Source organism: Mycteria americana, chromosome 1 (genome assembly GCF_035582795.1).
Source record: "Mycteria americana isolate JAX WOST 10 ecotype Jacksonville Zoo and Gardens chromosome 1, USCA_MyAme_1.0, whole genome shotgun sequence".
Taxonomy (NCBI): domain Eukaryota; kingdom Metazoa; phylum Chordata; class Aves; order Ciconiiformes; family Ciconiidae; genus Mycteria; species Mycteria americana.
Genome location: NC_134365.1, coordinates 27757652 through 27783160, shown reverse-complemented (window position 1 = coordinate 27783160; position 25509 = coordinate 27757652). Strand labels below are relative to the sequence as shown.

The 25509-nt window shown below is 40.3% G+C and overlaps 2 long non-coding RNA genes across 2 annotated transcripts; both read right to left on the bottom strand.

The window, feature by feature from the left end:
* Positions 1–11161: 11161 nt before the first annotated feature.
* Positions 11162–19463, bottom strand: LOC142404588 (uncharacterized). Its single transcript, XR_012773902.1, has 3 exons — positions 19364–19463; positions 13124–13394; positions 11162–11989 (listed from the first exon to the last, which is right to left on the bottom strand). It is a non-coding gene; the product is annotated as an uncharacterized LOC142404588 (long non-coding RNA).
* A 1445-nt stretch (positions 19464–20908) lies between these two features.
* On the bottom strand, positions 20909–23374 carry LOC142404587 (uncharacterized). The gene is made up of 3 exons (XR_012773901.1): positions 23117–23374; positions 21381–21586; positions 20909–21007 (listed from the first exon to the last, which is right to left on the bottom strand). It is a non-coding gene; the product is annotated as an uncharacterized LOC142404587 (long non-coding RNA).
* Between the last annotated feature and the right edge of the window lie 2135 nt (positions 23375–25509).

Sequence of the window (25509 nt, the reverse complement as noted above, 5' to 3'; positions counted from 1 at the left end):
AAAGCAGCATGTTATTTTTAAGGAAGCTGAAGCCCAATGCCAACACTATTAGTAAAGATCTACATTCAAATTCCTGACTCATATGACCCAGGGCAGGCCTCTGCAGTCAAATGGGACTGTTGGCAAGCATCACTTGTGACCTGGACTCCATCCCCTGTGTTCCCAGAACCTCACAGTCACTTCGTTAGTGCCCACATGGATGAGTAACATGAACAGCATGAGTCACAGTCAGGGACTGGCTATGCCTCAACAGTCTTTCCACTGTGCCTAAGGTTTTGGATTAGTCAAGAAGCCCATGTCCCAGCAGGGCGGTCAGACTGGCAGATGGGCGTCTCTGGCCCCATTACAAGAGAGTCTCTAATCACAGCCATCCACTGAGAAGTTTGTCACTGGAGCAGCACGGCAAATAACAGCATAGTACCTTACTGAAGAGCTGGGCCAAAATGTATTTGTCTTGAAGCTGGAAATTTTCAACATTTATCCCTCCTAAAAGAGGTTTACCTTTCTTCCCTGCTGAAGTCAGTGGGGAGCCTCTGGCTTCTGACTTCACTAGGCACAGGACTTGACTCTTAAATGAACCCACAGCTTTTACAGATTACTGACTTGGAAACTGATGGACTGGCCAAAATACTTTCAGCTAGTCTTGTAACCTGATTTTGATACTTGGCAGAAATTTTTAAAGTATTCATGCTTCTTTTTCCTCTCCTATTTACCAGACTGTTTTTCAGCATTTTTCTGCTTTCACACCAGAGTTTCTGGTTGTGAAATTCTGTACAACCCAGTTAACTATAACGGAGAGTTTAAAATTACCTGTTCAGACAGGTTACTAAAATGTAATACAAGCACATGTTCCTGAACAGCAGTGCAATAGCAGGGTGTGGAAAAAACAGCATTTAACACAACTCCTCTATACATTTCTCTTAGTTATATAGTTGAAATCCACACTGTGTCAGGTATGATATAATTCTGTGATAGTGCCTCTTCTTTTTCTCTCGTATATTATGAACACCACTGTTTTCTCACTTATTGGTAAACCTGCCTAATAATGTTCTTAAAAAGCTACATGGGGCTTTTCTGTTAAATCTTCCCTTGGAATTTAGGTATGCATAATTGTGTCTCTTCTATTGACAGACCTTCACATTTCCTTGTCCCAAATGAGTGATTCTCCCCAGAAGATCATTTTATATAAAGACATCAGCACTTCTATCCTACAGGTGAGATACAGATGGGAAGGCCTCATTTGCAAATCTTGCCAGAGCGTAGGTATGAGGTGGACACTGGACAGTTGAGTATCAACTGTTTCTGCAGAAAAGTAAGAACCTGGGGCACGTCACCACTGGAAACTGAGGTGCCAAGGGGTTGCAGACACCTAGAGTAGCTCAGGAGGGTTTTGTGAAACCCTTAATGATATGCGATTTAGGCACCCTGAAAGGTTGTTAGGTAACAAGTCCTCCAGTGAATCTGGCCTCTTGTCCTAGGTATTTTATCATACCAGTCAATCTGAAGCTAAATGGGGAAATGGTGAAGCATTAGCCTGACCACTGAGGGGAGGCAGTAACCACACAGTATTCAAACCTACTGCTGGTTGTTTCTTCTAAGAATTCATTTTGATCTTATGATCTTACACATCTAAAACTCTTACGTTGCCTTACGGAAGGTTATTGAAATGTTGGCTTTAGCAAAAATTGACTGCCTAGAGCTTTTTTTACTAGCAGCATGACTCTCTAGTGAGGCTAATTCACATGACTTCTCTCTGACTTGAGGGCATATAGATTCACATTTCTAATTAATATCATCCACATGGCTAGTTTACTAGGAGCTGGAAAATTCAAACCTGCAAGACAAACACAAAAGCATACGTGTTTTTCCTCCTTTTCCTGACAAAGCTCACAGTAAGTGTGCAGATAGAAGGGTGTGTGTGGACTAGCAAGAGGAAAATGGAATAAAACTCTAACAGTAATTCCTGGAAATATTTTCCTGCTAAGACGCTTCTGTCTTACTGCAATAAGCTCTACAGATAGCTCCCTCCCACTTCCAAAAAGAGCAAGCAATCTTGCACATTTATAACAGCGAGTCATGATTTCTATGAGGCACGTCAGTTTGAATGCTTATACACTATTGGTTTCTTAGTTAGAAGTTATATTGGGCCAAGGCGTTTGCACATTTCTAAGACAAATCTACTGCTATAGCACTGAAAGCACATCCCCATTACCACATAGTGTTTAGCTATTTCAGGAATGAAGAGTTTTAAGAGCTCCCCAAGGTTAAATACAGCATCCTGTGTGCAAGCCGAGTTGCTATGGTTACATTGCTTCATACTTGCATCACTCACTTATTTAATATAGGCCTATGGCCTTCTGTTTTCTAATTGCTGATGAACTATCAAACTGTCTTAGGTTCACTGTACAAAGGTGATGTGAATCAGGTTTCAAAACACCAAACTAAATGTGGTACAATTAAACCTGAGGAAAACATCACCACAAACAAAACTCTGCTAAGGCAGAATTTAGGTTAAAGCAGCCCCTTTTAATTTGAAGCAATATTGTTGCAACCTAGTAGACACAAAATATGTTCCAGGAGGTAAAGCTGGAAGTCGGAGTTACAGTTACAAAAGCGAGCCATTAAATGTCACGAAAGTATATTGCTGTCATCAAAAAACGTTAGTGTGAGAGACTCTGGAGATTTCCAAGGTTCTGGTCTCAGTCCTTTGTGTTGTCTTGGTCTCTGCTCACTGGGAGCTGAACCTCACAACCTACTACTTGGAAATGAAAAAATGTGTTCCATCAGTTATGTAAATTAATAATCTTTTTTATTTGCACATTGTTTGTTTATATATTTATTTACAATTTGAAAAGTATGATACTGTTTCAGAAAGCTTTCCAAGAAAGCAATATATGATGTCTTGTCTATGGCTCTGGTAATGATCTTGTGAGATAGCAATTGACTTTAGGCATTAAATAAGTACACAACTTCTTGATAGGGATCTTAACAGAGATCACAGCTGTTTCCACAGATGTGGCTTTGGTTTTTTTTCACCTCTAGCTAGAAATAATCAAAAGACATGTGAAAAGTTAATATTTTCTAAAACTGTTAGGCCTTTTGTTTTAGGGAGAGCACTGTGATATTTATGTTGTGCTGGGGAGGCAGAATGTTTTCAGGCAGCTGGCGAAATTAAGTAGCCCTGGTGCATCGTTAAGAGGCAAAATATAACCAGAGTAGACATTTCTCAAAGATCTTTTTATCTACAGCAAAAAAAGGCTCTGACTGCATTTTTTACAAGCTGCAGAACATGCTGTAAGTGAAGGCTTCTCTGCTTCCTCTTCTCAGCATTTGGGTTTTCCCTTAAGATTCTGTGTCACTCAGCATCTTTTGCTACCCAGTGACTTCTGGTCAAACACAGGCCACAAGAGAAAATCTGAGACACATACTTCGCTCCCTGTCATTTGATGAAAATTATTCTGGGACAACACGTTTTCTTTTTTTTTCTTTTGTCTGACATTCAACATGTTACAGCTCCCTCAACATGAGCATGCAAAACCGTTTTGTGTATAACTGCCTGTTTCACCTGATTAGGTGTATCCAGGCACGTTTTTCATTTGTAGCAACAAGCATAATGTGCTAAATACTTTCCAAACACTTTATAATTACCTTTCTTCTGAGGAAGTCACAATTTGGGCCCAGAAGAGTAAGTGCTAGTCCTTGGAAGAGGAACAAAAAGAGATAATTTATACAAAAAAACCTTGACTATTCTGCCAAGCTGATTGAGGTGAAAAGGGGCCTTAAATGTGGATGAGGTCAATATATTCTTATCCCCAGGATGCTGTTCATTACCTTTGCTGGGAATATTAAGCTGAAGGTCACTTTTTTCCTTCATTTCAAAGTTTCTGTAGCTAATGCTTATAAAAGAGTAACTTAATACTGTCTACTCTGTTGTGCTGTTGAAGAAGTCTCTAATACATTTGGAAGGTACTTTTTATTTTTATTTTATTTTTATTTTTTATTAGTGCAGTAAGTGGGGACTGGATAGACTGAGGTATCTGATTCACAATAGATCAAGAGGCAATTTTTTAGGAAAGAAAATATTTTAAAAACTGCAGATTTCAGCTTTCACAAGAACACCTAGTTTCATCCTTTAATGTATGTATCTCCTCTGGAGACCTGAGGAGTTTGCAGTTCAAAGACTAACAAAATATTTTCTGTGAAATACGCGGGTATATAGCTCCTAAACAGAAATTAAGAATTATTATTTGAGAAAGGAACAGTAATTATGACTGTTACAACTGTAAGCTGTTGTCTTCAGTGTCTTATGCTTATATGTCACATGCTGCAATCTAATAGCCAGACTTCTGAAAGCTTGATTCGTAATCTTGGTTGCATGTATCTTGTAAATTGAAAGAGGTTCTTAAGAAAGTGGAGGCTAATTATCGAAGTGTGGCAGGCAGTGAATGGGCTATTTGCTGGGGAGGCAATGAGCATGTGTATGCAAATGTAATAGTATCACTGTACCGTTTAAGGACAAGGTTTGGGAATTAGCCATCCCAAACTGATTATCAAAACCTCTAGTCCCAAGAGAGAGCAAGTAATGAGATGCAGCTCTAATCCCGTGTTTGTACACGTTTGCAGTAAATATAAGGCGTCCTGTGTAGAAAGGCTTCAGGATGAATTCTACAAATTGCCAGGGTAGAAAGAGCATTTTACCTCTCACTACAGTAAAGATTTGCTAGTAGTTTAGACAAGCTATGATAAACAAGCCATGTTTACCACTGAGAGAGGAGATGACTGTAAAAGGAGCATTAACATTTCCATACACAGGAAAAGCAGCCTATGAGGATCAACCTCCGTCTTGAATAAATTTGGGATCAGTAGTCACAAAGGAGAGAGATAGAAATCTCAATGGAAATCCCAGTCCCAGTCCCTTCCTGCTCCCTTCTGGGGGGCCTCAAGGAAGAGTTTAAACAGAAATGCATTCACTCTTCCCCAGTCCATCGTTAATATCCCATCTCCCACAAATGCAACCTGTTTGCAGATATTGTGTGCAAATTCTGCGTCCCTGATCATATGGACTAGGTAACTGTTAGTGTCTACAGCTAAATGACTTTCAGATATAAGCTTAGGATCAATTGATCATTTCCTTTAGCTTTTGTCAGCAGGCTGTTATTAAATATTTACAATAGTGTTTATTGGGCATTTTTTAAATTAGTACTTTCGTTTGCTTTAAATTTAAAGTCTCTTGTATTACAGATTCAGAATAGCTGGGTAAAATTAAAATATTCCAATCTGATAAGAATGTACTACTCATAAGTATCAGTGTCCTGGGCAATACTCAGAGAAATGCAAATACGTTGCTCCAGAATATTAAAAAAGTACCAAGGCACTCCTCTACTGAGCTGTTTTGGGAGCTGGAAATGAGAAAGTGTATTCTCAAGACCAGCATTATCCATATAACTTTTCTCCTGTAGAAATGTTTCCTGGGGAGAGGACTGGAGCCTTGTGGGTTTAGAATCATAGAATCATAGAATCATTTAGGTTGGAAAAGACCTTTAAGATCATCAAGTCCAACCATAAACCTGACACTGCCAAGTCCACCACTAAACCATGTCCTGAAGCGTCACATCTACACGTCTTGTAAATACTTCCAGGGATGGTGACTCAACCACTTCCCTGGGCAGCCTGTTCCAGTGCTTAATAACCCTTTCAGTGAAGTAAAATTTCCTAATATCCAATCTAAACCTCCCCTGGTGCAACTTGAGGCCATTTCCTCTCATCCTGTCACTTGTTACTTGGGAAAAGAGACCAACATCCACCTCGCTACAACCTTCTTTCAGGTAGTTTAGGAGAATGCCAAAAAGTAATGCACTTCCAGGGCTTGTAGGGAGACTGGTGGGATGAGCTGCCAGCACTGCAGAATTGTTACTGCTTTTCAGTATGAAGTCATGAAGGCTGCCTCTCTCCTTTTTAAGGGTGGACCTTCTGCGTCTGCCTGCAGTAGATGGCAAAGGAACAATACAGGGCAGCTTGAGCAGTCACTGCCAGTGTTGTACCTGTCCAACAGGATGACAGTCTCCAGAGTTGTGAGCTTGGTAACTTTCAAAAGCATTTCAAACCCTGACAAAAATTCCAATCAAACAGCATTCTACATGTTAATGCCAGAAATCTTGCACCATGGTGAACAGGTAGTAATAAATCAGATCCCTGCTGCTTTCCAATGTAAAAATAACTCGGTACTTCTGAATATGCTACAAAAGACAAAGCACCCTAAGAGTTTTTTAGAATTAATGAGGCAGTTACTGGATGCTAGATAAAGATGTGTTTCTAACAGTGTATTTAAATGGTAAGTCATGGGATGGATGTGTACCTGTTCTACATTTTCTGTTTCACAACAACTATTTTTAAAAATTACATGGACTTAATTGATACCCAGGTTAAGTTCCTTCTCACTCTCATGAATTAGACAGATCCATCTTAAAACAAACAAAAACACCATTTAAAATCTACAATTAAAAATCACATATATGTTGCACTAAGATTTTATAGTGGGGACTGTATTATCATGGAATCTGAAAGATTCTTCCATGCTTTCTTACTTGCAAGAGCTTAAGTAACAGTGGACCCTTCCACCCTGGTTATGTTGGGGAAAACTCCGGAGACCCGTTACTGACTCAAAGGCAACAAGAAGCATCTTTGAAGAATACTGTCAGGACAGCAGCACTTTGAAGTCATTCTCATGTACAGCGATAGTCCCTGCTCAAAATACTTCTCTAGATAAACCAGACACAGGAAAAGAGAATAACAGTATTTACACAGAGATTTGCTAAGGTCACTGAGGAAGGCTGGTAAAGACCTTGGAACAAGACTTCATTAGTCATTACAACATCCTTCCTCTCTGATTATAAGTTTCTACTGATAAATGCCTGCTCTAAATTGAATTATGAGTTAATTAGCTTTCAGAAGGCTGACTCAGAAGGCTCAGAAGCTGTAGCCCACCAATTTGAAATAGACCTCTTAGACATAGCATATTAATCGTAATAGAGAAAGAAAGAAACAAAGAAAGAAAAAAACCCCAGATTCTTTTAACTCTCTTTTTTGAAAGAATAGTCATTTACAAATCAAGACATGTAACTAGTTTCCAAAGCAACAGTAACTAAGAGAAACCAGTCATGGGTTTTGTTTGCTGTTTGACAACAGGGCTAATAAATGGACGCATGAAATACTCTATACAAACCCATAGAAGGATTGTCATGATTGATAATTACCTATTTTATATTATGAAGGGAATTGCAAGAATATCATTAGCATATGAAGATGTAAAGAACATCATGCAAAACACTTCTCAATTGAAGCAAGTGTTACAAAAAGATAATGTACACTTTACTTTGTAGCAGATGTAAATGGTGAATTTGAGGATCAATTACATTTTAATATTGACAGCAGTATCTTGGTAATGAAGTGTAAATAGCTTCTTCTTAACTAATAGAGAGATTAGCCAAAAGTAAAATGAAGAGCTGAAAGCAGATCTCCCAGGCATTGCCTGGGAGGAACAGCTTTCAGTGGAGTTCAAGGGACTAACATCTTGCATAAAGACAAACTTCTGCTGGAACCTGACTTGTATCTTTAGCATATATGCAAATGTCTAAGAATCCATATTCGTTTTTACAATTCAGAGCAGAGCACTATATTCAATCAGCAGGGGGTTTTATGCTTTTAACAGCTTGATGAAAATATTCCTACTGAAACAGTCTTTTTGCAGAAAATTAGGGCTTTGGTTAATTTTCCAAGGTCTGCTTTTCATGCTCTATTAGATTTTTCTATGAAATATGAAAACCTGAAAGACAGAACATTTTCTCTGAATCTCAAAATTTTATGTTTGGAAATGCAAGCAGGTGTCCTGTGAGTTTCATTATCTCCCCATCTCCATCATCTTCTAGGGCTGCTCTCCTTAGCACATCTCCCCTGGTGCACTGTTGTCAGGAACTCCACTGATGCTCCTATTTAGCAACAGCTAGATCATCAGATACAGGACAAATGGAGAAATTGGACCAAAAAGAGAATTAACTATTACTTGCAAAATAAAATAATAAAATAGTCAGTGAAAAACTTCCACAGAATATGTATGTCCATGTCTGTGTATAGGTATTGGCTTCAATTTTTTCTGAAAAATGCAACTAGCTATACTTTACCCAACTAGCTATAATGATCATCATTAGTTACTACTATCCTATGTAGCCACCTAATGTACTGGGCACATAGCTATTAAAATATGCATGATTAACAGTGGTGATGGAAACTTTTATACAGAATACTTCAAAATCACAGAAACTGAAGAGACTTTTCCCCAAATCACTTGGGAAATTTCATCTGCTAGAGAGTCAAGCCATATAACTGTGCCATACCCTGGCCATTACAGATCTAACTCCTTAGAAAAATATTAGCTGTGCAACTATCCATCAAATAAATGACTCAGTCCTGCAGAAGCCTACCAAAAACAATGGGCTCATCTGTGGTTTGAGCTAGCTTATAAGAGCTGTCTGGTCTCGAATGCCAGTATTACCTCACGGGGCACTGCAATCACCACATGCAGGATTTCATCAGTAACTGAGGGTCTCGCAGGGTTTCACAAACAGGAGGCTCTTGAGTGGGATGCCCCTTCCCCCTCTTGGATCACAAGCACAAGGCTCCCCTCTGCATCCCTTGCCTGTGCCTCTGATGGCTCTGCTGTTACCAGCAGCCAGATTAGCTCAGGGACCAACAGCAAGAGAAAAGACAAATGGGACAAATAACATCTCCACAGCCCACCTTGTCCTAAAAGAAAGTGTCTGACTTTTCACCCCCACTTACACAGCCCATCATTACATTTTCCCAAGCCCCAGGGATGTCACTTCGATATGAATGGGGCCTCACACAACCTCCATGGGAGGTGGTGTTACTATGTCTGTGCTGAGTGGGAGCTGGCTGGCCCTGAAGGCTCGGTCCTGGAGCTCCTCTGAGACCTGAGTTGTGCAGAGGAGGGACAGCCCTCTGTCCTCGTTTCGGCTGGGATAGAGTTAATTTTCTTCCTAGTAGCTGGTATAGTGCTGTGTTTTGGATTTAGTATGAGAATAATATTGATAACACGCTGATGTTTTGGCTGTTGCTAAGTGGTGTTTACACTGGTCAAGGACTTTTCAGCTTCCCATGCTCTGCCAGGTGCACAAGAAGCTGGGAGGGGGCAGAGCCAGGATAGTTGATCCAAATTGGCCAAAGGGCTATTCCATACCATATGATGTCATGCCCAGTATATAAACTGGGGGGAGTTGGCTGGAGGGTAGCGATTGCTGCTCGGGGACTGGATGGGCGTTGGTCAGCAGGTGGTGAGCGGTTGTATCACTGTTGGGTTTTTTTTCCCTTGGGTTTTGTTCCCCTCTCTCTCTCTCTTGTTGTTTTCCTTCTCATTACAATTTATTATTGTTATTATTATTATTTTGTTCCAATTATTAAACTGTTCTTATCTCAACCCACGAGTTTTCTTACTTTTGCTCTTCAGATTCTCTCCCCCATCCCACCAGGGAGGGGAGGGTGAGCGAGCGGCTGTGTGGTACTTAATTGCCGACTGGGGCTAAACCACAACACCCTCTCAGCTGGGTTTGTGGCCAACAGGATCTGTCGCCAGGGACCTATCAGACACAAAACTCTACAGCTTTTGGGCCTGACACACCAGGCTGGAGATTTAAAGGGTGTTGGTGTAGGGACAGGCATGACTTACAGGCCTGCCCTGCCATACAAGAAGAGCTCAAAGCTTTAGGATGTTCCATCAGGATGAAGCCTCCAAAACTTGTGTTGAAAATCAGATTTCCTCTCCATGAACATCTGTAGTAAGATGTGTAAGATTGATCTGATCTGGAAGACTATGCCAGGATCTAGTCACTCTCAGAAAGTACATGCTTGAACTTGCTCTGAGGTTCAAGTGGAGCTGAGATTTTCCCAAGCCCAAGAGTTGGCTCACCCTCGTTCTGGTTCCCGGGTCAACCCCGAGGCACAATCATGTGAAGACATGGCAAATTTGGACTCTCAACAGGCTGGAGAAGTTCAGATTGATTTCAAAGGCCAACACACTGGGGCCTTTCCCCTTCACTCTGTTAACAGAGTCTTATTTTTCCAAGGCTTAATGCCCACTTCTTGAAGGAGGAAACCCCTTTAATGTATCAACATGCTGTATGCCTAATGAAGTGTGTTTAGGGACTTGTAAAGCAAAGAATACTGTATAAATGTAACAAAAAGTGCTATCACAGCTATGTGCACTTGTGGGACAAAATTAAAGGGAAATGGTTCCAGGTTGAGGCCACAGTAACTTGGTAATTGAAATGTTATCCACAGCATCCTTTAAACAATGAGCCAAATGCTAAAGACCTTATTTCAAACACTGCTTATTATTTCCTTTGAAGCTTTATGCAAGTAATGTTTAGAATAAAAAATGAGCTGGTAATTTAGGATTTTTCCCACTGTTTGTATACAATTTTCTTTTCAAAATATAAGGAGAAAAGGAAACAAAGGTTTCACGATGAGAACAAACTGAAATACAAGAACTTCTGTGGGAGACTGAAATAGCAGCAGGATTAAAAGCAGAAAACACATGCATCCCACAGACTCCTTTCTTGCCTCTGAGGCCTCTCATTCAAATACTGACCAGGACCACTGTGGCTTTGTTTATGGCATCTGACAAGCTCAAAGCCTCTGGCTGTAGGACTGCATTAGGTATTTTTTAAAGCGTTTTTTGAAGCTCTAGGGAACAATAGAACAGTATCAGGAATCAAATTCAGCTCTTCCACATTTGCTCAGCACTCCATCTATATTGTTAATGTAGAGGTAAATTTGTGTGTATGAGTAGGCATGGACATATGTGTGTGTGTACATATATATATATAAGTATTTTATTTAACTATCACAGAATTGGTAATATCTGCTGTTTATATTGGGGAACTCCAGACAATTTCAGAAGGACATGTGATGTGATACTTGTATCTTCTTGTTTTATAAAACTGATTGACAATATATATAATTTTTGTTAATTACATTTAATAGTTATTCATAGCATGTTAGCTTAAATTAAATAGCTTCTTTTTCATATTTAAGGATTTTGGGGGAATTTTTAAGTATTTGTGGAAGAGAATGGACTTTTAAGGCTTGTTTCATCACCACTGGAGTCAATAATTTCTCATCAACCTCAACACCTGCAGGACTGAAGTCCCAAAGTTCAAATGGCTTACAGCTGTCATCTTGCCCTCTAGTGGTATTTCTTTAAAGCCACTACTGAATAAAAAACAGATGGACTAGAGTATTTTAAATTTATGAAAAATATAAATGGACTTATGTTGCAGCTGGAGAAGCAAATAGGTATAAAAAATGCCTAACTATTCTAATTTCCCCTAGCACAGTAGGCAAGATAAGGCTATTATAAAAGCTCTGAAAAATTCACAGGAAGGTTTGCAATTGAAGGTCAGGCAACTCAGGTAGCTTGATTTATTTTGTTGGTAAACAATACCCTCATTTTTTTTCAGCTACTTCTCCAGCATTTCAGCATCCTTCAGCCCTGATAAGAATATACTAATGTTTTGACATTTTATTTCCCATGCAGGGGCAATATCAGACTTGTTGGATCACTAAATATCACCCAGTTTTGCAAGGACTGGGAGCAAAGGTTAAAAAAAACATCATGACCACAGGAATTGCTGCCTGTGATTTTCTGCAGGTGTCTCTCTGGCTTGTTTATAGGATGCAGACAGACAATGGTGAGATTCAAAACTTCCAGTAGAGTGAAGAAGACAGAGGTCTTCTTGTGCTCATAGGGGAAAGAAGGCCAGATACTGTCAAAGCACTTCTAGGCAGGCTGTGCTGAAGCTGGTTCATAGCAGAGTAAAGGGATGCTGCATTGATGTCATCTATTTCATATGACACTTCTGCAGTATGTTACATGCTTCTTATCTTGCAGAATATTTTGGTATCTACTTGCACTGTTCTGAGGGTAAAAACAAAAGAGGGTGGGGGCAAGTCAAGAGAAAGACACATCGTTCTTCTTAGGCAGAAAAGACACTGAAAACTAAGGGTAAAATCCTATAGCAACCTAGGACTTAAATCTCTTTCTTAAGCCTTGTCACGTGTTTCTACCTGATTTTATACTGAACTAGCACCATCAGGCAGAGGTTTGGGAAGCTGATCTAGCTGAGACCCAACCTAGCACAAGAGGAGGTGATTTCTTTTCAGCTAGAGCAGCTCTCCTATCCAGTTCACCAGGTAAATCCTAAGACTGAATTACGAGAGGGAAGAGCTCCCCAGGAAACCTGGACATCTGCAAAGGTCATGACTGAGAAAAATGGCAGAGATTTGGGGCAGAAACAAGGATAGGGTACAAGAGCACTGCTGTACAAGACCTCTGTGTGGGTCATCCAAGCCTTTCATGTATCCTAGAGATTCATGGAGAAGAATTGCCTAATCTCTCAGAGTCAAAACCGGCCTTCTCCATGGAATCATTTTTGGACCGTTCTGTTCAGGAGACAATTCAGGATGTAACCTCCACCAGTTTCCCACCCATTTATATTTCTGCAGGAGAGGAAATCTGAGGCTCTGACTTTTATGTTTCAGCATTTTTAAGTAGTCCATGGAAGAAGACTCTGTCAGAGGTACCTCACTGAAACCATATGACGGGGAACAGACGCTGCTTCCCTAGCAAATTAAAAGATATCAGACTTGGGGCTATATTTATCCCAAAGTTTTTCACTTCTAAATAGCACAATCGGGACTGCAATAGTCATACTTAGGAAACTTCATAAAGACAATTCATGCTATCACTATTATGCCCTGGGAGGAAGTTACATTGGCTCTCATCTCAAGGATCACAGCCACCAGAAAAGCCTGTTTGCAAATATTTCTAAAAGCAATAAAATGAAGTACCTTTTCAAGAAAGCTTTCCTTTGTATTGTTGCAAAATTGTTGTTCTGGAGAAGTTACCAGATAATAATATATATCATTCTAAATTTTCCTCTGGGTCTAATCCTGAAGTCCTTAGTTGGTACTTAATCACTCTTGATTCTGGCATGCACCCTTTTTTTTTGAGGGTACAAGTGCAAAGTTTCATACCAGTAAGGACATTTACCAGTTCACTAGGAATTTTGCTGTGCCATGCTTTCTTTGATCATTCAAAACAAAGCAAAAAACTTTACTAGAGATGATCATGAGCCACAAAATCTTGATCTGTAAGTAAAATTGTTTTAAATACATATTTTGGTTCATTCTGCTATGAAGATGGTCTGGTTAAGAGTTCATAACCTGAAGAAATGCAAAGCAACTTTAAAGTATACTGATCTCTACACAGAGGTTTGGGTTCAGGCTCCCCTCGAGTTCTTCACTGTGAGATCATAATTTACCTGAAAATAAAAAGGTGAAATAAATCAGTGAAATAGGTGAAATACATTGGTGACTGCATTTTCAGCCTGAATCTTTACTGTGACTATTATCGTAAAGATAGCGTATGAATCTAGAGAGATGCATTCGGACAATTCTGGTATGGGAATAGCTATTCTGCCCTGACCCTACTAAAAAAATTCCCACCAATGCTGGCCATTTACATGCAGTGCAGACTGGAGAGAAAAACTTTCCTTTAAGTGAGAAATAAGTTATTTTGTTAGTTAAGTTGTTCAAAGATTAATAAAAACAGTTTACTTCAGAAGATGGCAATCAGTCAGGCTACTAAACTGGTAGTTGATTTATTGAATGTGAAACTTAACCACTGTATTTCTGTCCCTGACTCGGGAAATAAAAGCTTTGATATAATATTTGATCACACAGATAATATTCTTAAAATTTCCAATGAACTTTCTATGTCCTACCTAACTTAACAGATGTTCGCTTCAGAATACAAGTTTAAATAGCTTATGCTTTCAGAATTAAAATCTATGAGATCAAAACTTGCAAACATGTCTACTGATCTAGGATATTTACATTTTTACAGACTGAACTCAAGATAGCATAACAGTCTGCTCTTTACAGTGTACTAAGCATGCATTCATAACATGTCTCAAGGCTGGCAACTTAAATCATGAACCACTCCTTAAAATATTTTTAAAATTTTGCCTGGACTGCAATTGAAGTACATTTTTGTTGGAGGCAATGCCGCTGTATGCAGCTTATATATGTGTATGTGTATATATACTTATTTTATATATAAGGTATATATGTACATATTATATATGATCTTTTTTATATATAAATGAACAATTTCTCCAGGTGCAAGACAAATGAATTGTGAGAAGGTTCAGCTCCACCTTTTGTTTCCAAGTAATGGTAGGATAGTCAGAACATTTTCAAAGACCTATTAAATATCACTCCTGCAGTGAAGTTGGGACTAGTGGTATAAATGGAGAAAAATAGTAATAGTCCCCAGCATAAGCATTTGACCCCTAGCACTCTAGCCATTGACTTGATCACAAAGTTTCTTGCTCATACTGATATAACCTCTGCAGCACTAGTACTAATTATGCTAAGAGACGGGAAGCTATCATGCAGTTATCCACAAGCTCTGGATAATAAATATTCTTGGACAAACAAGTGTGGACATAATTTTATATTAACAAAGAGGGAAAAGAAAGGAATGGGATTGCTATGCCTAACATGGGAGAGGCAAAAAGGAGATCTACAAAAGGCTGTGGTTATGCATAACTGACCTCAAGATGCACCTCATGGATGTGTCTTCTAAAAGCTCTGCAGTGACCTGAATTTGACTGAAAGCGCTTAACCTGTTTCCTTTTACCTGCACTGGTTCTGCAGGACTACCTCAATTCCAGTATGACCCTGGCAAAGTCACTGCAGTCAGATGGAGCTCAAAGCTCCATGGTGAGTTCTGTGGTTCTAAAGGTGAAACCCTACACAAAAAGGAAGTAATGGTCTTGCTTGGTCTGAGCTGTAGGACAGAAAGGGCAGCAGACTGTCTTGCTTACAGCTTAGCCTTTGGCTTTGTTTAAAGCTGAGAAGACACCACCAGTCAGTCTCTCATGTCCTGGCCTGAGAGGAAGAAACAGATTTAACCTCTGGCAAACTGAAGCCTTTAGGGACCTTTGTTTCAATTTTGTGGGCTGTGTTTCTATGAGCAGAGGAAGCCACTATATAGCACAGAAATATAGGACAAGTCATTACTGTGTGCCAGATCTGTGGAGAGCGGGTGGGAAGTGTTCATCTGCATATGCTATAACAGTTCATTAAACGCAGTAAACTGCCTGCAAAATCTGCATAGTGGAAAGAGGGCATTTCATGTTTCCCTCTCTGTTTGAGAGAGACAAAGAACACTGAATATACCTCAGCAGTCATCATCGTAAGAGGATTCTGTTCACTACAGGGGAGGTACCTGGTAACACTCCAGTGGGGCTAGGCTTTTGCCTTGTGCTCATCAGCTGCCCTCAGGCTCTTAATTCCAGAGATCAAAAAAATATATTCCTAAGCTAGAAGAAAATTTCCTTCAAGATTTTATGCAGCAAATCTTCACTGCTACATTGGCTCTACATAAGTTAAACATTTGTAGAGTCATGTAAGTGCAAGAGAAAATATCAGAACAGAGACCTTCAACATAGCTGTGAAAGAAATGTTTTAATTCAATTGTCAAGATGCAGGATTTCGTTGTCAGACAGTATCATACAATAAAGCTTTGCCATCTAGTTTGGGTGATCCTAGGTTATCTGTCATTTAACATTTAAACTATGTCAGGAAACTGACAGACATTCATATTTCCACTAAGTTACTTCTTCCAAGAGAGTCCTTAAGTGATTTGCCTTCTCTTGCATGTATTTGCAGTATATAATTATTTTAAAGCACAAAGAATGCTATGCCTCCTTTTGACAGTAGTCATCCTGGATTTCAGTAGAAATTACTCAGATTGAAAGGGATGTGTTATTGTAATTGACTCCTATTTATATGCCCCAAAATATCATTCACTGTGGGTGGCGGGGGAACCTCCACCAACATTCTGATTTGTTCTGTTACTACATGTCCTTTGAGATTATCAACAGCCTGAAAAATGAATCTGCCATATGTCTATACTCAGCTATTCTCCATTTGGTTGAATGCACAATTCCTATTTTATAGAGCTCTGGATTTTACTCACTTGAATCATGCTGAATGGAGAGACTTAGTACCCAGGTAAATCCAATGATCTAAAGCCAAGCAGGACAATTACGATCATCCATCTGACCTTCTGCACCACATATAATTCTATCTAGTCAAAGCCCAATCAATTTGTGGTTGAAGCAGGCTATCTATTTTAGGAAGATATCCACTGTTTTAGTCAGCTGCAGAAAGCCTGAAAGTATGGGGCAGAGCATGAAACATTTTTCTAAAGAAAACTGAATCAAGCAGCAGACATAGCTATGCAATCTCACCCATAGAAAATTACACTTTTGGGAATGCTGAGATAAATCAGAGTTTTTGCAGTGGTGCACCGGGTTTGGAGTATATCCTTAGATACGTGCAACACCGGTGGAGAATTTCCGGTCCTCTGTGTATCCTCGTCTTTTCTCTCTCCTGCAGTCACATGAAGACATAACATTTTCTACAAAGTAAAGGAAATGATGAGTACAAGGAAAAGTGTGGCATGTCAACTAGTGCGGCACGTCAACCTAGGGCAGTCAGATTAGCTGCCTGAAGGAATATTCCTGGTCCATTCACTAATTCGTTGGGCAGCAGAATCCCTATAATCAGGGCGAATACCTTTTCTGGTTTGACATATTACATCAAAGCACAAATACAAATGTGACTTTGTTATCAACAACTATAGGATACATCACATTAACTCTATTTCCTACCAGATAAGAAAAGCTATAGCCATGATTTGACCAGCTCTTAAACACCACCATGGTGGGAAGTCCAGGTTCCGCCACCGTTTCTCAGGTTCTGGTGCCGTTCTTCGATGACATGAGGTAGGAACCTCCTTTTCCATTGTTTTTTTCTCTCTTTTCTTATACCCCATCCATCACTACATGCTGTGCAGAATTAGTTTATTCTATAAAATCAGGACTTTATCACAGTCTGCCACAGACAACTGTTGTCACTTTGCAATCCCTGCTGCTCGCTATGGTGTTCAGAACTGCCTCACTCTGGTCTATATTATCACTAGACCATTTTCAAGACAAGTAATATTCTTTGTTACAACATCAGCTTATCTTTGGTTCCACACTCACGCACTTCCTTAGCCTTCAATAGTAACTCACAATGTGCTGTAAAACCTTTCATGAATCTCCACCTACAATAACACCTACAATAATGTGGACCATAGGCTGCATCTTGGTATGGGCCATGGTCTATGAGAACAGTGTCTGCTGTTTAATGGTACAAAGCTTACTTTCAATTTTCTCCTTGCTCACTGTACAAGAGCGAGCCAACTAGAACATACAAAGCAGCTCACACCAGCCCCACCAGCAGAGCTTCCTCCCGGCTGCTGGGGGGAGCCAGGAGCAGGGGAAGAGAGAGGCAATTCTGCTGGGGGATGCCAATGCACACACCAAGCACAGAAGCAGGGCTCCACAGGCAGGGCAATGGCACCTGGAGGACAGGGAACCTGTGGGAGGAGGACTGCGGGTGCAAAGAGTCAGTCAGGCAGTGACAGGCATAAACATTGAAGCTGGGTACAGGATTTTGGAGGGGAAAAGTCAGACCTTCCACACCTGGATTGACTGGAGTGGAAGTAATTTTTGAGGGGAAGAGGGAGAGGAAGCATTTTGGCAGAGAGGTGGAAGACAGAGAATGAAGGCTTGGTGGTATATGTCTGTCTAAACTATCACAGCAAGGTAGGAGCGAGCCCAATCTAAGGAAACTTGGGAACTGCTAGTTTAGTGAAATGGCCACAGAGTAAGACTGAGCTCTAATCTTGGCTTAAATATTGATTCCATGTATTGCCTTGGGCAAAGAATCGGTTAGATGGGATTAATTATGTCTATCTACCTATTTCAAAGGGCTGCTGCAATGATTAATTAGTCATTGTTTGTAGATTTCTTTGAAGGTGAAAATGTAGAACTGTATAATTAAATGAAATCATTAAACATAAGGTTATGTGACTTTGATGTTTTCCAAAAATGCATAAATTAATACCATAACATCTACTTCCATTTTATTCTTAGGCATATTTGTAATCCTGGATAAGGAATTAACGGTGCCTGTAAAACATTCCTACACAGTGGTTACATGAATGAAATTAATTTTATAAATAATGCTATATTAAAATTATAAATACTAAAGCAATAAAACTTAGGTTTATATATCAAGCTTCCTGTTGATATTCAAAGACTTAGTGAATCTGAGATAGACCACTGCTGTTTTAAAGTATTGTTTTACCTATAGAAACCAAATTTCTGGTTGCTTTCCAACACTTGGGAATTGTAGCCGATGTTCCTCACCGCAGCAGTGAAACTCCACTGGAGAGAAAGGAATTACCGATGTACACATGATAAGGATTACAGTCTAGCACTGGAGCTGTGCCGACTGGGGTGACGTGCTAGCCAATATGCACACATTTCACTGTCTTCTCCAGGACAGGCTTGGGCCAGAATACATGGGAAGGGAGATGGATCTTACCCATCTCCCACTTAAATGAACTGAAAAATGGTGATATTCTGGTTGGCACACAGCTTCAGAAAGCATAAACTGTCAAAGACATACTAAATCAAAAGACACTACACAATTTTATGTCATCATCTCAGGCCAAATGTGTTAATACCTATGACAGAATAATGTCTTTGAAGTTCAGTGGATTTTTGGTTCTGCACACCTACTCACAGGAGTGTAACAGAGGTTCCTGTGTGGTTTTTCACCATGATGTAACACTGAGTAACTTTGGCAGGAACAGTTTCTGGTAATAATGAAGAATTTGGCATCATAAATTACTCTGCAACCATTACGGAAAGCTGCTGTGGAAAGTTTCTAGACTAGATTTGTTATTGAGAACTTTTTTTCCTCTTTTTTAAATGGAACTCTATTAAATGTTTCTGAAAGGACACAACAGCTCCACTACCACACAATTTCCTTCTTTGTAGGTGTTGCTTAGCATTCGTGTAATTACAACAACAAAAATGAAGTTTTGTTTTGAATTGGTTGTTTTCCAAACAGCTTTTGTGCACTGATTTATTGAACTTGGTGGGGAGGGGGGAGTGAGAGGGAGTGTTAGATTCCTTCAGGGTCCAATCATCCCACCCAATTTTTCACAGCTCCTAAGATCCATGCCACCCCCTAGTAGGACCCATCTGCTTGTAGGAAATGGTGCCTAGGGCACTATATTTCTCACTTAAAGTTCCCGACTAGAAACAGAAGTTACCAAAATGGCTGAACAGAAATAAAAGATTACTATATTTGTATTTACCTATCTTTAGATCACATGCAGAAAGCTTCCTATACTCTGTCAAACCAGTGCCTTGACCGTGGAGCTCAGAATACGGTCTTTATGCAAGTCCATCATATCCTGTGGAAGCAAACCAAAGACCTCCACCAGGGAACGCGTGCTTCCTCCCTCCCTCCGTTAGCATCTGTTTGGATTAATTCTCACCTCTACAGACTCTTTTGTTTTGTCCTTCTCACCTCCACCCTGACTCCTGCTTCCCATCAAGAGACTTATTGATTCTTAATTTATTCAGAAGACAATATCAATACTCAGTCCCCCAAAAGCTTCACTGCTTTTACCTCCTCAAACAGCCAGTACACCCGTTGAGGCCAGGTGCAGGCATCCCTCTCCCTCCTGCAAGCAGCACCTGCTAGTCAGGGCCACTCCCCAGACTTCACTAAATGTTAAAAAAATCATTAGCCCACAGTAAGGCAAAATGTTCTCTCTCACTTGGTAAGGGACTGTTCAAATCTCATCATGAAGCCTTACCATATATTGAAACTTGTATTACATACAAGCATATACATCTGCCTATATGCTTTGCCACACCTTACACAAATGCATCTATGCATTACTGGGTCTTGCTTGAGACTGGGATTAGCAGTAATTAATCATGTGGAAGTGGTGAGGTGTGACAGAACCCTGAAGCAATCTTTGAGGGACACTGTGACAGACATTATTTGTAAGACATGTCAATAGGCAGCACATATTTCATACAACTCTTTATGAAGGGAGTTTTCCTCAGGAGCATGGGGAAGAAACCAGTCAGTACTTCCTCTCCTCATCTGGACTGCTTCGTTACAATTTACACACCTGTCTGCCTAACCCAGTGCATTACACACACTCTCAGTCCAGAGATTTCCTGGGTAAACAACTGCAGCAAGTGAACTGGATGCAGAACGGAGGTCTATTTTATAGAAAAGATATAGAAAAGGGGTGCTAAGAATTCCAGAAACAAAGGGTCTGGTTTTCTACTACTTTGTACCTGCATAGAGTGAGAACAAATGTCTGTAAAAAGCAGGAAGCTCAAAATTCGCTATCTATTTGCACAGCATGTGCAATCTCTGCATCTTGCTCTCCACACCATCATTACAAATATAGAGCACAGAAACATGTCTCTATAGAGGCAGAGAAGAAAGGAGGGGTAAATTGAAATACTCTGATTAGATCATCAGAATGAGGCCTACCCTGCATAGATGCAAATTGCCAAGAAAAATGTGAAGAATTTGCTTTAGCTGCCTCCAGTACCTGGGCTTAGACACTCAGTCACTCCAACTGGCCCTGGGTCCTCAGTTGCCTCATGCATAGAGAGAGAGACACGCACACACGTCTGATCTCTCAGTCAACCCCAGACCCTACAGTCTCTCTGCCACGTGGCTGGGACCCCCACTTCCTCCCGGGCCAGCTCCTCCAGTTGCCTCACTCTCAGAGACAGACGCGCACACCTGGCTCCCAGGTCACTTCAGATACTTTGCAAGCCCAGGTTGATCTTCAGGAGCGATTACACACTGACTTACATACCCTCACCCACTCCAGTTGCTAACACCACAGACAGGGGCCCCTGTGATCCTGTGGTTCCACTCCAGTTGGTGGCCTCTCAGACCTCCATACACACAGAAGAGAGCCCTGCACCCAGGAAAATAGAAATGGAGTTTAATGAGAAGACAGGACAGACTGTGCTGATCAACTGCCAGGCATGGCCAGACAAGCCTACTGACCAGCCACCTGTTTACATGTGACTGCTCCCTTTTAGCCCCTTATCCCTCTGTTTTCCCAAGATTTTTCCTCCCCAAACCACCTCTATCCCTCCCTTTCCCTGCTTGTGGTTCCTCCCCTAAACATCCTATAATAAGTTTTGCACAATTCCAAAATGCTCTTCCCCTGCAACCCATAATGTGTCCTGTACTCCCAGGTAGTGACCCCCCTCAGTCTGTGAGGTGCTCCAGAGACACACTCCCATCTTGCAGACAACGCTTTCTCTCTGTACAACACAGCAGACCTGGATCCTGACAAAACTCAGCAGGAAATGGAAGCCTCTGCCCCTTACAGACTCCTCTGCCAGTACAGTATCATCCTGGCACCCCAGGTGCTGCATCCATGTTCTCAGCTGCTCCAGAGCTCTTAGATCTTGCTTGCATCTGACACACAGCGATAGATTGCTTTGCATTCCTTGGTAACCATGTGGAGGGAAAAAAGTGTAAAGACCTGCATAAGAAAAAAACCCCAATATCAAACAATACACCGGGGTTGTAACCCACCCATCCCCTAAATCCAATGCACTAGCATTGTTCAAAATCTGTTTATAAGAGCATTAGCTGGCATGATCTTGTTGCCAGCTTCCTCCACGCTCTTTTTATTTCTATGTTCAAACATTTGCCTTTGGAATCCTCACACTGCATAGAGGCCCCTTGCTGGACAATGTCTAAACCCGGAGCAGCAATTGTACCCTTCTGAAGTGAGGCTTTGTTCAGCTGGAACATTACTGTTTAATCACCAATTCAGCACAACAATGCTTTAAACTAAAAAATATACCTGCTTCAGAAAACCTGGCATTATACTTGGCATTGTGTGTTCCAATATATACACACATGGTGCCGTGATGTACAGTTTCTAAAGCTGAGCATTTTCCTGGAAAGATTGTACCCCTAAGATGTGAGGGATGCAGGTTTCAGGAGTTTCTCCTACCTTGAGACAACTTTCAGCTAGATATGTATATCCTGGACACAATGCCTCTGGTAAAAATAACTTCTCTCTGTACAAGAGTGGTGCAACAGAAAAGAAAAAAAAAAAGCCTGCATTCAATAAGTGTCTAAACAAATTTGCTAGCAGTGACTGGAGATAAGTTACCAGCTCTGCTTCATCTGGAAACTGAAGATAATTGTGTGCCCCTCACCAAACACATTTTCATAATACAATCATGTCACGCTTGTATTTCAAGATTTTTAGAAAGTCTTGAAATGCGTTTTAAAAAATCACTGCCAGGCAAACTCTTTGAAAGGAATTTTCTTAACCAAGGGCAATGTGCTCCTTTATCATACCAAGTGCATTTTGGATATTAACAATATGATGAAGTTTTATAAAAGATCTCCATTATTTACAATAGTTGCTATTCAAGTGACATTGCTCATTTCAGCTAAGTAATCACAGCTCTTAGGCTGAAATTGAGAAGCAATATTATACAGCAGCTAAAAAAGAAATAGATGAGACTATATATATGTAAAAGCTTTCCAATTTAATATCATACCTGCATTTCTAACACAATGATAATGCTCCCTAGGTACAGACTAGAAATCAGATTCAAATCACCATGGGTTTGTACACGAACATAATGAACACTGGGTATATTCTTTGAAAAATAATCATAATACCCTCTTGCCAAAAAACAGCAACACTTTTTAAAATTACTTCCTCTATAACACAGCCCCTTTTCCATGTGCAGAACAGATCACCTCCTGTTTAAATACCACAATCGTGACTACAAAATACCAGAGTCAGCCAATACTAAAAACACTTATGTGCTGTATATGTTCATAATAAAGAACAAAAATATGAAAGCACTTGCGAAAACAGATTGTGCACATTAACTGTGGGACAGCAAAGACTTGCACAATGACAGTCTTATCTTGATATTGTGCTTCAATTTGCAGCGGCCTGTTTTGCCTAGGAGACGCACCTGCCTCATCATTTATCTGACTTAAAAGAAGACAGACCATTTTTTGAAAGATATATAAACACCTTAATATGTCATGTCAGTGTCATCAGGAATAGCAATGAATATTATTTCCATTCTAAAGATCTTCTTTCAGATGCATTTAATTCTCTTTTTCTCTCTTTTTTTTTTAAATTAAAAGACAGACAAGCAAGTGAGGCAGATGGTAATAGTGCTTTACCTCACGTGTGGTGTACTGCGGTCCATATCTCACTATGGAACTTCTCCTCCTGAGGCTGAAAGAGAATGAAGGTGATTAGCAAAGTACTGGAGTCTCCGGAAAGAGGAAGAGAAGGGGCAGGATAGAGAATGCTCATACATGCTCTTTATCAAATTACATGCTGAGGGGGAAGCAGGGGAACCTTCCTCAAGAACCAAAAGTGTGTTGTAAAATAAACCATGAGAAATTGCCTAGAATATTGTTCAGAAATCCAAATTTGGTTTCTACTGGTGGCACACAGCAGCCTTAGGCAAATCACTTTTCTTTGCGCTCTGTCTGTAGAATAGAATAGAATAGAATTTTTTCATTTGAAAGGGACCTACAAAGATCATCTAGTCCAACTGCCTGACCACTTCAGGGCTGCCAAAAGTTAAAGCACGTTATTAAGGGCATTAAAATGGAGACATTAATACCTTCTTCCTTCTGTACTTTCTCTTGGCTATTCACTGTGCAAATTCTTTGTAGCCAAGACTTCTTGTCTCTCTTCACACGCTTATGTAGAGAGTGCATAATGAGGCCCTAATATTGACTGATGCCTTCTGGTGTCATTGTAATACCAGTATTTAAAAATTAGCTAACTTCTATTTACAGTTCCACCACTGACTTCAAAAGGAATTCTGTTATTTCAGTGAATGTCTATGCAATTCAACTTACAGATTTACTAAGTAATTAGAGCAATATTTACCAATCATTCTGAGATATGGTAATGCTTAACTAAGATGTACAGAATACTTTTAGTCCCTACAATAAGTGAAGCACGCAAGTCTCCAGAACATTAGTAGCAGCAGCATATCTAGCACAAGTTGAGTAAAATATAAAAAAAATTGCATTATATTTCGAAATGTGATGCCTTCAGGATGGTTTCAATATTCAGTGACATACATACTTTTGCCAATGACTATAAAGGGACAAAGTGCTTATGAATGACATTTCACTCATTCCTCTCGCTACTGAATGAGATGTGGCTGATACGTTAAGTGGTTTTCAGTAAGAACATAAGGGACCAGCAGGAATGGCTTTCAACAGCATTAATCAATAATGCAATAGCACAGTGGTTGATAATGAAAAGGCAGCAGTTACTAATGGTTAGCACTGTGCTCTCTGAGACACTGTTCTTCTCTCATGATAGATACTGTGGAGCGATGGTAACCCTTCTACACCATAGCCAGGTAAGCATGCACTCTGATAGAAGGACATTTCTCAAGGCCTTTTATGATTTTCCACTCAACTACTAGAGCACTATAGAGTTGCAAAACTAACTTGCACTTTCAGGCATTAGATGTACCCATTCAAATAGCCCAGAAATTTCAGGGCATGAGTTTATCTGTGCCATTCATCACTCCAGAGTGGCAATTAGGCCTTGGACACATGATCATGTTAATCCGAGAAGAACAAATTTTGTCTGAGATTAAAAGGAAAAAAAGCCTGAGCACAGTGCAACTTCTTCCTGTGAAGTAGATCTGCCTCAAACAAAAAGCTTTATCCATGGGGATACCTCCTCAAATGAGGACTACATCTTGTCATGACCCAAAGTCCTGGGGCTTTTTGTTTACAAAGGTGTTCCCCAATTTAGACCAACAGTGCAAACAGTAAGTCAACAGAAGGAATTTCTTCTGCTGCCAATCGTTCTTACCCCTATTAATCTCTGTAATCGTGATCCCTCCTTCCCCTTCAGATACCCGTGTGCTGGCTGCAGCCCAGATTCCAGGGTGCAGCACATACAGTTATCTTCTTCACACCAAAGGCCTCAACACTGAGCCCAGCATTGGTGCCAGCTGCCTGCCTGCGTGAATCATGAGCTACCACAGCTGGGACAAGCAAGCTCCCTGAAGCTATTTCTTCTCCCCATAAGTCAACTGACCTCAGTATCTGAACACTAACAGCTAAAAAGATTCATCACTAGAAGAAATCTCAAGTGCCAGCAGAAACACTAACCAGAGGATGTGAAGAGTACCTGAAAGTACCAAGTGAAAGAGCTAGCACGTACTCTGGCAGCGCACAAGGATGCCAGTTGTGATTACCAAGGAGATTCTGGGGGCTGTAAGAGAAAATATCTAGTTGGAGCAGTAGCTTGCAAAATCCTAGGCTAGAAATGATGACAAAACACACAGCCCTCTTCAAGGCTGTGAAGAAAGCATAGCATCTGCCATCCTCATGTGCCATCTCTCTTCATTGCTGTTGGTGCAATTCTATTTGCTT